The sequence below is a fragment of the Castor canadensis genome, chromosome 1 (genome assembly GCF_047511655.1).
Source record: "Castor canadensis chromosome 1, mCasCan1.hap1v2, whole genome shotgun sequence".
Classification (NCBI taxonomy): domain Eukaryota; kingdom Metazoa; phylum Chordata; class Mammalia; order Rodentia; family Castoridae; genus Castor; species Castor canadensis.
The window spans coordinates 77,313,305-77,327,145 of record NC_133386.1 but is presented as its reverse complement, the minus strand read 5'-3'; the positions used below and the strand labels follow the sequence as shown (position 1 = coordinate 77,327,145).

General features: G+C 34.9%; 1 non-coding gene across 1 annotated transcript; it reads left to right on the top strand.

Moving 5' to 3' along the window:
* Nucleotides 1-1,103: 1,103 nt before the first annotated feature.
* Nucleotides 1,104-1,210, top strand: LOC141416160 (U6 spliceosomal RNA). The gene has a single exon (XR_012441009.1). It is a non-coding gene; the product is annotated as a U6 spliceosomal RNA (small nuclear RNA).
* Nucleotides 1,211-13,841: the final 12,631 nt, after the last annotated feature.

Below are 13,841 nucleotides of genomic sequence, written 5' to 3'. Positions count from 1 at the left end.
GGAGGATGGGTTAAAATTAGAGTTCTAGACCACAAATGCCTCATGGAAGTTACAATGGGTCTCTGATTCATTCTGTGACTATTTTCCTTAATCCCCAAGTGAATAGTTAGAATATATAAAATTCATAAGTATACTTTGTAACTGGAAGAACTCTTACTTGTTCTTGGATCTGTAGAGCTATTATAGTAGGAAGAGCTAAGCAGAGGCCCCAAAATGCTCCATCACCATACAAGTGAATGTGTTTGTGCCAGGTGATGATTATGATGGGCAAGTACAGTAACTGTGATCTGATAAGGCCAAAGCAACCCTAGAGAAGGAAGGGCTGGGTCACTAGATATGGGTCATTAGGTCAGGTGAGATGCAGGGCAAGGGTGAGAGGAGTCAGAGGACATAGTGAGTGAGAGAGATGATGACTACCAGAAAGGTCTTAGAACCAGCTGCAGCAGCAGGTATGGAAGCTCGTTACACAAACTTCTTGCAGAGGTTGGGACTGGCTACCTTCTTAAGGGGAACTGTATGGCATATTGGATGTAATGAGCAGAATAGATGGATTGGAGAAGTGCAAAGGATGTATGGTATCAAATACCACTCTGTGCTTCACTCTAACTCCTCTTGGCCCCGTAGCTTAATCCCAGTCACTATTTCAACAGCCATTTCTCACAGACTTTGGCCAGCTCCCCTCAAGTGCATTTGGAAAGTCTTTCACCTCTGGCCAGAGTATGAGCCTCTCACTTCCTTCCCTGGAACTTTTTTGACATTGAACTGCCACTCATAATCAACTGATAAATAGTAGTCAAAGTGGTAGTCTAAGTCCCACAGAGAAATGATGCTCTTTTATCCCCCATACATTTTTTTGCAACTTTTCCCTCTTTCCTATTTTTCACTCTTCCCTATTCAGTATTCCTGTGGCTGGGATCATATTCTCAGATAAATTAAATGTGGGGAAGCTTCTTTGGGAGAAATTCAGACCTGGACAGCAATACTATTAGCTAAGTTGAAATAATAAACTTGAGTAATTCAGATTTGAATCTGCGTTTATGCTTTCCAAATACAGAGATTTGGAAAGAGTGATGATTTTATAAATTAAAAAAATAATTGTTTCAGTTCTCACTTCGGCAGCACATATATTAAAATTGGAACGATACAGAGAAGATTAGCATGGCCCCTGTGCAGGGATGACATGCAAATTTGTGAAGCATTCCATTAAAGAAAGAAAAAAATGGTTCAAGTTATCTAAACTTTATTATTTCCTTAATTTACATTTGAGAGCCATTAGTCATAATAAGTAATAAGTCACTAGGTGGCTAAAATGTTCATTCCACTGTATAAAGTGCACACAGAGATTTACAGTCTGTGAATAAGAGGACTTCCTTTACACTCTAAAGTAGTATGAAATTGCTCAATATTACTTCTAGATGACTGAATAACCAGTACTACTACATTCTCAAGGTGGATAAATATGAAAACAAGGGAAAGTTTCTTCCATTAAGAAGGTAAATGAGGTGAATGGAATTTGTGGTACTTTTTGTTGGTATTTATAATGTCAGTTTACACTTTCACCATCAGAGGTCATGAAAGGACAATGTAGAACAGAAAATTTGAGCTTGCTGAAAATAAACCTAAGTTCCAATGGGAACTGTAACTTCTTAGAAGGCTTGAAAAGAAAGAAAAAGCATGACCCATTTAATGTCACTTATAAATGAAGAAAGATAATTTTTAGGAATAAGATCATAGTTGGTTGCAAGAACATCAGCTATTCTTTGACTTTATACCCTCAAGTTTTATCTTAAGAATAAAATTTGGCACATAAAATAGTAGCAAACACTTGCCTTTGAAATATAAATATAGTAATTTAACTCCAGTTGGGTTTTGTAGCCTTAATGGACAAAAGTATTCTTTATTCAAAAATGGTAACTAAGAAGTTAAAACTTGGAAGCATTGTGGAATTTATTTCACAGTGAACATAGCATGTACTTCATAAAAGCATAGTAAAATGTGCCTCAAATTTTTCATCTAACATGGTAGTGATGCAAAATTTGTCAATTATCTTATTCATAGTAATAAATAGTATTTTAAATACTCTTGTAGATATTTTGGTTCATTCATGGGTAGCCTGTATTTTTTTCTGGTGGTAATGGGATTTGAATTCAGGGTCTTGAACTTGCTAAGCAAGAACTCTATTACTTGAGCCATGCTTCCAGTCCTTTTTGAACTTAGGTTATTTTTCATATACGGTCTCACACTTTTTGCCTGGACTAGCCTACGACCTCAATCCTCATACCTATGTCCCTACATACCGGGGACCATAGGAATATGCTACCATACCTAGTTTATTTATTAAGATGGGATCTCACTAACTTTTTGTGGGGGCTGGCCTTGAACAACAATCCTGCAGATTTACACCTCCCTAGGAACTGGGATTACTTGTGTGAGCCACTGTGCCCGGTCTAGGTAGCATGTATTGATCTCAAACTTCTCTTGCTCTTGACAAATTATTAGAAATGCAAAAGCCAAGTTTCTTTAAATAATTTTCATTTATGTTTTTTAAAAGCACAAAGTCATCCATTGTCACTGCTGGTTTTATACAATCATTTAATACCTTATACAATTATTATTATTTTTGTATGAGTATTTATTATGGCTTCAAAAAACCATAGTATATGGACAAATATTTGTTACAGAGACAAATATTGTGGGATTCTATTTGTATGAGGTATTTAGAGTAATGAAATTCATAGAGACAGAAAGTCCAATGGGGTTTTGGGGATCGGGGTTAGAGTGTGGAGTTTTTATTTAATGAGCGTAGAGTTTTACATTTGCAAGATTAAAAGACTTCTAGAAGTTGATAGCATAGCCATGTGCACTAAACTGTGAAATTAAAAATGGCTAAGATGGCAGACTTTATTTACATGTATTTTCCCATAAGTTTTTAAATGGGGATTTAAAAAATGGGGTGACACATGAGTTGACATTGGACAATCAAAATCCTTACAACTGGAGTTGGTAGGCTACATTTCCAGCACCTCTGATCTGCCTGTGCCATCTCTTTACAGCACTGGCTCTTGCCAGGTGAGATCTACCCAACCCAAGAAGCCACCAAATTAGGAAAGGAACCCCTGTAGATCAGGGGCCTAATTGAGAGAAATGATATTTGACTTATGTAAAATGTTTAGATTAAAATGTGAGACTGCCTATTCCAAATTCCTTATTGATTCAACAAGTGCACAACACCATGGTGTTGTGAGGTTTAAATGAATGGATTAAGACGTGTAAAAATTTGAACATAATAATGATCTATACACAATAGTTATTACATTGCTGTTCTCTGTGAAGTATATGTGGTAGACAATGATTTAGTATCTGTTACTATTACTACTATTACCATAATCACATGTAGCTTTCTTCCAATATGGGGTATCAAAACATTTTTTGTTTATCTCTTGGAGCTTCAAGAGGAATCACAGGCATGAAAAAGTCTTAAAAAATTAAAAAAACTCACAACTCTAAGACTACATAGGAATCCATTTGTATGGATTTCTTATTTAAATAGTCAAAAGTTAAACATCACATTGTCCCTGTGGCTATCCATGCTCTTTTTTGAGTCAGCCCTGTCTTGTGCTCACTGAGCTTGCTCTCTAATCTAGTGGTTCTCAGTTCTAGGGATTCTCATTGATCCTAGGTGAGGACTGCTTACCTGCAATGACCAAGGGGCATGGACTGAAGTTGGGGGTGGGGCTCAGGATCTAGAATTTGAGAAATCCTCACCAGAGATTTTATTATTTTATTTAATGCTCCTTTCTTGATAGCAATAACTATTTGAAAGTAATTCTTTGGGTTTTAAAAATAGTTTGGGGCCTGTGTTGCTTACACAGTCAATCAATTTTTACATGAAAATATGCAATTTAGACAAGAAAGGAGGTTCTGCTACCTGTGCCAATACTGTTGTAACAATACTGTTGTATTGTTAGTTGAAAACCATCTTACTCAGTTTTTTGTTTGATTTTAGTAATGCAATCAATTTTAATAGGAAAAATTATAAATTAATATTTAATATAAAATGGGAAAAAATGTTAACTTTTTCCATGAAGTCCTTCTTTGAAGAACTCTACCTAGAAAGTTAAAGCACACATGCATTTTCTAGTCAGCATATAAATCTCAATGATGAAAAAACAAGGTTTCTTTGACAGAAAAAGAAAATAAAAAGAGACTGTTTCTACAATTCTACCAAACCTTTCACCAATGCTTCTAACAAGTTCCAAAATGAATTTCATCTCCATCCCCTCCCTTGTTTGCCCTCTACAGGAGGTTTTAATGAACAAGAACTAGTTCTGAGGGAGAGCCAAAGGAAGAAAAATCCTGAATAATCCAACACCTGCATTATTCCACACTCAAGAATCAGGAATATTGAAAGTAGCATTAGTTCTGTAGCATCACTGCCTTATTAAAGGAATCCATTAAAGTATGGGAAAACTGCAGAAGGAGAAAAAGAACAGTTCAATTCAGGTTTGTTTCATGCTCACACCCACGTCCTCAATGATAATTCAAGTTGGAAGTGGTAGAAATTACTTCTTTTTAAGATTTTATATATTTATTTATTTAATGTCTGTTCTTTCTCCTTTTCATACCAGATCATAACCTTTTTGAGGGTTGGCATTTGTTACTATTTTTTGTATCACACCAATGTTCTTCACAAAATAGGTAGTTGTCAAAACTATCAACTTTATTGTCTTTGGTCTAATTTTATTAGCTAATACTTGAAGTTATAAGTTAAAACTTTTGTACATGTGAGTATGTTTTGAATGTATTATGTGTATGAGGTGATGCTTCCCATTTTCCGTCTCCCACTGCCATCCTCTATCCTCTCTATGTCCTAGGTATAGACCTCGTTCTTTGATCTGAGCATGACAACCACATTATTTCTAAGCAGTTACAACTACATTTAGATCCATTACTACTCTAATTTTATTTTATTTATTTATTTTTTTTTCATTTTTCTTTTATTATTCATATGTGCATACAAGGCTTGGTTCATTTCTCCCCCCTGCCCCCACACCCTCCCTTACCACCCACTCCGCCCCCTTCCTCTCCCCCCCCTCAATACCCAGCAGAAACTATTTTGCCCTTATTTCTAATTTTGTTGTTACTCTCTCTAATTTTAATAACAATACTAACCAACTGACTAAAACAGTGCAGTGAGAGAAGTGGGGGTTGTAGAATCTCTTCCATCCACTCAGCAGTTGATCAGAATCAATTGGTGTGGTTTCTTTCTCCCAGAGTCTTGAAAATGGATGAATAAGGATTCTTTTAATCTGGATAAATGTTGCATCAATGGAAAAATTCTTTAATTTTGGGTCTCAATTATGAAGTCCATAGAAAAAGTAAAAAAAAAAAAATCTTATTAATTGCCTAATGCTCCAGAATAGGGTTCCTTAGAGTAGAGTGTAGATGGCTATTAGTGATGACCTTTGGGATAAGGTACCTGTCCTCATATCTTTGAAGAATTTTTGCTCTTTACCACAGTTTTCTCATGAGTGAATGTAATCTGAGCTAAAATAACTTTCTTCAGCAGTTTCATTTCCTTCCTCCCACCACAATAAGTACATTTGTGCAATGCACCTGCTCTGAAAAGCTATTTTGTAATACATAGGTAAAACTGCAGGATTTATGCTCCTCTCTCCATTTTCCCTTGAGGAAGAGGGATATTAGTGCTGCATTGTTCTTTTAAAAAAAGAGAGAGGATAAAATCCATAAGATCCTGATTTCTGTATTTAGGAGTACTTTCTGAGTCTTTCAAAGGAGATAAACAATTTAACTTTAGCTGAAATTGAGGTTTTTTTCATTTAAAAATGTATAAAGAGAATACTGCAAGAAAAAGAAAAAATAAAATCACATATTAACATTATGAACTTGAACCCTGGGTTTTTAGACACACTTTTGTGTAAATCTAAGAAGAGGCCATAGGCTGATCCAGGGGTAAAGTCTCTCAAGAGACAGACCTGCTATGATTTAACTGTGGTAATGGACCTCATTTTATAGAGCTTGGAAATGTCACCATCGTGAATCTGTTTTGTTTGAACCTGAATATCTAGTGGGTTGGTTTTGATACCAGGAATATGGCAGACAAGCGACCAGAGATGTTAATAGTCATGGAGGATTAAGTTGCAAGGTCTGAGAGCTCCCAGCCCTGTCTTCAGTGGAGCCAGAGCCCAGTGAATCATGGGGGTGGGAGGCAACTTTGGCAGAAGCTAGCAGGAAATGGAATGAAAACCAATTAGGAACAGGCTACTGGGAACAGTAGGATCTGAGCATTAGAAGAAAATTGTATACTTTTGGCTCAGATCAACAGTCTTTTAAGGTCTGGATAACACAACCAGAATTTAGTATTAATCTGAGTTTGTTTTACATTTTTAGTTTTGGCAACTTTTCAAGAACAAAAAGCTAATTTCTTTATTTGAGATGTTCCCCAATCTTTAAAGAATAAAATTTTAGAATATGATAGAATTTCAAATATCAAATTTAGAATTGCAATTCAAATTTTGTCAAGTGCTTACATATAATCTTAGAAAAATACAAAGGCCATATAGCAAAATTATCCAGGATGGGGAACCATATTTGATTTATTTTATTTTTATTTCATATTATCTCCATTGAATATAAAATCTTTTTAAAGTTTGAAACTGTGAAAGTACTAAGGTTAACATATGAAACACCAATGCACATATCATTCTTCCTTACAATTTTTTATTTTTGCTTGAGATTTCTTTTTGAAAAACTAAATTATTATAGATACAATTAAAGTTCTCTACGTTATTTTTACTGTAAAATACACTTATAATCAGAAAAACAGTAAAACTTAATTTTCTGAGAAATTATCAATAATAACTCTTAATGTGAGAATTTTATATTTTTAAAAGTCCAGAGTAAGGAATAATTAGCAAACTTACAATGACATTTACAGAGTGCATGAGAATAAAATACGTTATTCATGTTTGTAATAAGGACTTCATGTTGTAGAAGTCCAAATGAATAATACTCTTATAGTAAAATAAATATCAACAAAAGATGGCAGAGATGCAAATTAAGACTTGTAACAAAATTCCTCCTTCCATTGTTGTTTCTTTAGCGACGTCACAGTGAACCAAAATGTTTCTTCCTAAGACGGTGTTTTATTTGTTTTTAGTGTTCTGGGACAAATTCAGGATCCATGGGTGAAGATGAGCATCCAATTTAGAGATAGAATAAAGAAAGGCATTAGATTAATCATTAATGTACTCGGGTAAAGAGTGCACTTTAGTAATTGCACACCTGTGTCAGCAGGACATAACAGAACTCAAATAAGACTATGTGGAATATAAAGTTTTTCAAAAACCCAGGTTTAAAAATTCTATCTAAATAAACTGAGGTGTCAGTGTCAAAGCTTTCCAGGAACACTGATGAAAACTGTGAACTGCGATAAAACTATGAGTTTTTGTGTTTAAAAGTGAGATATTGCTGACTCTTATGACAAAGCAATTACATTTTCCCCTGAATGTAGACATAATTATAGCTCACACAATTTTCTCATTTCAACTCTTGTATCATTTCTTTTTCCAAAGTGAGTTGTTTCAGTTTGATTTCCTTTCAACAAGTTTGATACATGTGTAAGAACCGTGCTCACCACCTCTGCAATGCCCAGAGGCAAGAAGTAGTCGGCTGACAACAAACCACCATGCTAGTTGAAGAATCATATTGCTTTAAAAATCTCACCCCGACAGAATGGAGTGGTACATGCTTATAATCCCAGCATTTGGGAGGCTGAGGCAGATGGATAGTGAGTTCAAGACCAGCCTAGGCTACATAGCAAGATCCAGGCAACACTGGGCTACAAACAAAAAGCAAAGCAAAACAAAACAAACCTTATCCCTAAGATCAATGAAAATTATTCACAAATACTGTTAACTCTTGGTTAATATTAATAATATAAAATAATAATATGCTATTTTTTATTGATCAAAAATTCAATACTTAGGCAATTTATTATCTTTAGAAATTTGATAGCCGTAATACATGCTGAAAATAATCATACCTTTATGTCTTTATAGTAACATATTGTGGAATAGTGTTTTAAAGAGTTCAAAATTTGCTCTCATTTTTACTATGAAATCTGGGTAGAGACAATGGACTGTACTGTCTTTATAGTGGAAGGAGGATAATTTACATTTACTCTGTCATAAGAGTATTATCCAATAGTGTTTTAGTACTCTTGAAATTGCTTTAAACATCATCTGTGGAAGAATGGAAAACTTTTCACAAGATTGCTACACTACTCACCTAGTAACTAGTTTAGGCAATAAAATAACTCCACTTGGGCTGGGATGTAGCTTGGTGGTACAGCGCCTGCCTAGCATGCATGAGGCCTTGGGTTCGATCCCAGCACCAAAAAAGAAAAGAAAAGACCAAAAAAAAAAAAAACTTCTCCCCAAAATAACTCCACTTAAGCTTTGGTGTAGATGTAATATTAACAGTATGGCAAAGGCCATAGGATAATGAATATTACACTGAGAATGGAGTTGAATGATGCTGATTATGAGGCTGAGGGCAATGTTCATGCCAGTAGTGTCTTCTAGCTTACAATTATCTGGGAACATCAGTCCCTGTCACTGGGCAAAAGGAAGACAGTGCCTCTGCTATGACAGTAGAGGCCAGTGCTTTTAGGGGTCACCCACAGACTGCAATACATTTTTCCAAGGAGAACCACAAAAATTATTCACCAGACTTTACTGAGGCCATATTTTGTGTCAGGAACCATGGGTGGCTCTGAGGGCACAGAGATTAAAAACATAGTTTCTGCCAAGAGTAACTCACTATTGAGATGGGAAATATTGTGAAATGGCATAAAAATTACAATATGCTGTAAACAACGCTTCAATCAAGTGTTGTGACCACCAAAAAGAGAGGCACTTGTTCTGTCCAGAGACACCAACCAGTGCTGCATAAAAGAGGAATACTTAGACTAGGGATAGAAAATAGCAAGCTATTTTTTTCATGTTTAAGGAGGCAAAGGGAGTCTGTCTTCTTAGGAGAAAATTGCATAGCCAAAGTAGCTGATGCATTGGTTGATTTTGGTGTTATCCAGCATCTGATTCCACTTTTTTATGACCAGCCTCTCTCTATGCAGCTGAAATATCTCCCTTTTAGTTTTTGCAAACCCTATACTTCCTCTTTCTAGGCAAAGAATGGACTCGTAACATCATCTGTGTTAGTCTAATGGGGCAAGAGAAGCAGAAAAACTCTCTGTGTTGAAACTCTTCTGGTGTTCACAGCATCAGTGGGTTGCAGTTTCCAGCAGCAAGAGTACTAGGGAGCCACTAGTGACTGAAGTCCAGAGATGGCAGTAATGGTGGTACCAATATACAGAACCATTGTTGTATGGTGGCAGCAATGGTGGTCTTAACTGGTTTGGTTCTATAGTCTACTTTTGACTGTGGCTTTTCTGCCTAGTCTTGTTTTCTGAATTGGTTGTCAACCTTCCCAAGAGTTCTAGTTGCTATTCAATATATATTCTCATAAATTCATTCCCCATGTTTTTGGCAGTACTTCATGCAATTAACAAATCTGTCTAAGTAAATAGATGTTCATGTTTGAGTTAGAAAAGTTAGGAAAGAAGTGTGAAGGGTCTCATACTCCACACTAAACCTTTTTTCATATTGAAAGTTCTAAAATAGAAGAATGACATGGTTATATTAGTTATAAGAAAATAATTCTATTATCTGTGTTGAGATTGTATAGGGAGGAGGAAACTGATAAGTCCAGGTAGGAGACTATCATGGTGGTTGGTCAAGAGATAATGAAGGTTTTAAAAGAATGGGGTAATGAGGATGACAGAAAGATAATTTAAGAGCTTCTTCCGGAAATGCATTGGTCTGGGTGACCTGTGGGGTGGGATATAGAAAGAAATTGATGAAAACTTTCAGTTTTTTAGCTCAGATACGTGAAAGATAGATGGATGGGTGGGTGGATAGACGGATGGACAGTTGGATGATGTAGCCATTGTCCAAGTGACCTAAAGAGATTTTTGAATATATTGAGTTATTGAATTTAAGTTGGGTTGGAGATGTTTAAGTATATTTGTGAAACTGAATTTAAGAGAGAAGTAAGGAATGGGAAGAGATGGATTGCATTTTAGTTGGTCAGAATAGATAAAGTAACTATAAGCATTATAGATAGACAGATAACTAGCTAAAGAAAAAAATACTCAGGACTATTACAGCAACTGTTTTCAAAGCCACTCTAGAATATTTTTTATCCATTACTGGTTATTTTGTTGTATAACTTGTGAAAATGTATTCAGAATCAATTTTAATTGGAAAAAAGAGAAGTACTGTGGTTTAGTTTTCTCATTTACATTTTAAAGCAACAGATTTTACTTTTCAAATGACATGTTGCATGGGTCCCCAATTTATAAAACATTTGAAAATAGAGGTACTGTAGCAGAAACAGACATAGAGTGCTATAGACATGTATGGAAAAATCACACTAAGCCTCACTAGTATGTACATATTAATATATGTTAGTAAAAGTATTTTTAAAAGAAAAAGAAACTGGCATGGAGGCCCAGAGTATATCTGGTGAGTCTCCACCTTAGTTCACCAGATAGCCCTTGAGGTACCTTCACAAAATCATAAGGCTACAGGTTTCTATCTATCTATCTATCTATCTATCTATCTATCTATCTATATCTATCATCTATTTATCTATCATCTATGTATCTATCCAGTAGATCCACCAGCCATCCTCCAATATATTCCCCAGTTCTTTATCTGTGTCACCAATGGAGCTGTTTTGTTCCTCCTCTGCTGCCCTGGCTTCCATTTTTCTCTAGGAGCTGTTTGCAAAACCATATGTAGCAGGTCCACAGCTGCCATTACCCATCACAAAAACACCAATGTCCACTGTATTCTGAAAGCTTCCTAACATGGGATGCCAGAACTGTGCTGGGTTCCCAGCACAGATAGGCATAAGGTCCTTCTCTTCCACACTCTGACACACTTTTCTCCATAGCCCAAAGTACATTTGAACATTTCCATATGCCTATGATCATCACCCTCTGAATAAACCCAGTCTGTGATTTCAGATGGGAATTATACCATATTGTCCCCTACATCTACATTTTTTTTATATTTTCTCTCCAATAACTGGAGTCAAATATGCATGTTTGTAAAAGTGTGTTTGTGTGTATATGCATATGTTTGATGGGGGAGTGGATGCAGGGGCTAAACCAGCACTGTCTAGTTAAAGATGCCCTGCTAAACAAAGAACACAGTTTACAAAGTACTGGCCCATTATGTAAACAATGTCTCTGTTGCCAGAACAAGGTTAAAATCTTATTTATATTATTTATAATTGTGTGGCTGAGGTTTTAAATCATGTCACCCCTGAAGCATTCAATTATTTGTAATATGGGAGTAACAATAATATTTGCCTCTCAGAACTGTTAAAGTACAATATAGTATTGCTAAGCTACTTGGTATTACTAGGTTGGCAGAAAGTTAATAAACTAGTGTGATCTGTTTTCCTAGATACTGAAAGTTGTTCTACTTCATGTATGTTTTTAAAGTATCCTTTCACATTCTCTATCTTTTACATTCAAAATCAACTTCTAGTGTGTATGTGCACTTATGTTGTACAGAAAAGATGTGTATGTACTCATAGAAGAGAAATTTTGAATATGTGAATTTGTTTACTATAAAAAAGATCTGTATCTTTTCTTTATTATGGAGATAAAACATTTAAATTTTTAAAAATTCTTTAAAAGGTCCCATTTCAAAATGACTTGAGCTGCATGAAATATTTTCAAAATATTCCTAACTAGCAATCTATGAGCAACTATAGATCTATAGAAATATTTTTGCAAAATTGTTTGTGCTTTCTGTTCCCAAACAGCTAGCATGGTTGAAACAAACTGTTATGCTTTTAAATTTTTTTAAGCAAAACAAGTTTTGGTATGAAAATAAGCAGTAGAGCTACTGAAACAGGCAAAATAATGGAAATACTGATCATTTATATTTTTTTAAATTTTGTAATTGCTGTGGCCTTTTTATAGCATGTAATCTCCTCTTTATCCCACTTTATATCACATATGGAAAGTTCCTCAGAGATTTCTTGGTCCTCCATAATCTAGTCATCCTTTCTTTCTTTTAAACACAAAAATTTTCCTGGACCAACTATTTAATAGCAGAGAGATTCAGTTTCTCAGACACTTTCTTAAAATTTCTTTAAGAAAGAAAGAAAATTAACTTTTCTTTGCAAAGTTTTCAATTGGGAAGATTAATGAGAAGTAAAGTAAAATGTTAATGCTAACAAAAAGTTTGCATATTTTTCATATTTATCCATTGAAAATATCACTGGAAATGAGGCCCTATCTACTGGGGATGTTCATCTATTCACTTCTTCATTCATTTCTTTAACAAATATTTTGTGAATACCTATTGTGTGTCAACACCTGACAAATCCTGGAGGAAAGCTATGGCAAGAGATCTTCTTTGCCCTAATGCAAAATTGGGAAAATGTTTACAAAACCACATAAAGAACATAGATTCTCTACCAATGGTACTGTGGATCCAAAGTGGAAGCTCAAAAGATGTTGGAAATTATACCCTCATTATTTTTGTGCCCTGGCATTTTTGCTTGTTCTCCTATCCTCCACTTAAGTCAGTGTTATTATTCTGACTTACGATTGGGACTTAGCTCAGATAGGGAAGCACTTTGTCTGTCAAACTTGATGTTTGAACTCATTATTTATATTTATATGTTTATTTATGTATAGTAGTATATAATACATATATTTGTGTTATATTTACAGTGACTTATTAAATTTTCCAGGTTGCATGTCAGTGCTTTCCAGTAACAATAATGCTTTTTAGTATTATCCTGGAGAGTCTTTTATCTTTTATTATTGCTTAGTTTTGCAAAACAGGATTATTACTGTGAAGATGACCAAGAAAGAGTTTGAACAAAGTTCTTAATTCAACACTGTTTGTTTGCTTTTAATTCAGTCTGAAATTGTTAACCTTTACAAAAAAGACAACTAGGAATATGACTAAATATTTATTTTCATAATCTCTGGTTTCACATATTTGTAAGTTCAGAACTGAAATCCTATATCTCCTCTGATGCCCTGGCAGTTAATGGTACAAACTCCTTTTTTGAACTTTTCCCCCTAACTTAGTCTCTTTAATTTTTATGGCTCTTAAAAATAAAACATAAAAAAGCAAAACCAGATATGTTTTATCTTTCATGTATGACAGATGTTCCCTTACCCATGTTTCATGGGCATAATCCATCTTTAGAAAACATAGAGACGGAAGTTTCTGCCAGCAGAGCCTCATGAAAGGAAGGCTGTTTGTCTTGATTAGCAAATGCTTCATAATGAGTCTTAGGAACACACACTGCTCAAGTTTCTGCGTGAGATTATACGTTGAATAGTAAGAATTAGCTGAGACTAAAATGGAGAAAGTGACTCAACATTCAGATAGAACAAACTGATTGTATTGGTACTATTTAAAAAACTTTAAAAATATATTAGATGTACAGAGGCAACGGCCAACATAACTCAAGGATAATTTAATCTCAAAGATGGCCATGAAACATAGGTGCTAATATTGATGCAAAAATAAGAAGAAAATATACTAAATTTGAACATGAAGCGAACTGAAACTAGCCAACAAATTTGTATCAGATACAAGCGTACTTTAATTGTCCCAGAAGAACAGAGACATACTCTCTTTTGGTTAAGTGTAAACCTATTGCCTTATAATGCTGGCAGATAGAGCAGCTTTGCCTTTCAAATTTTCACCCAGTTA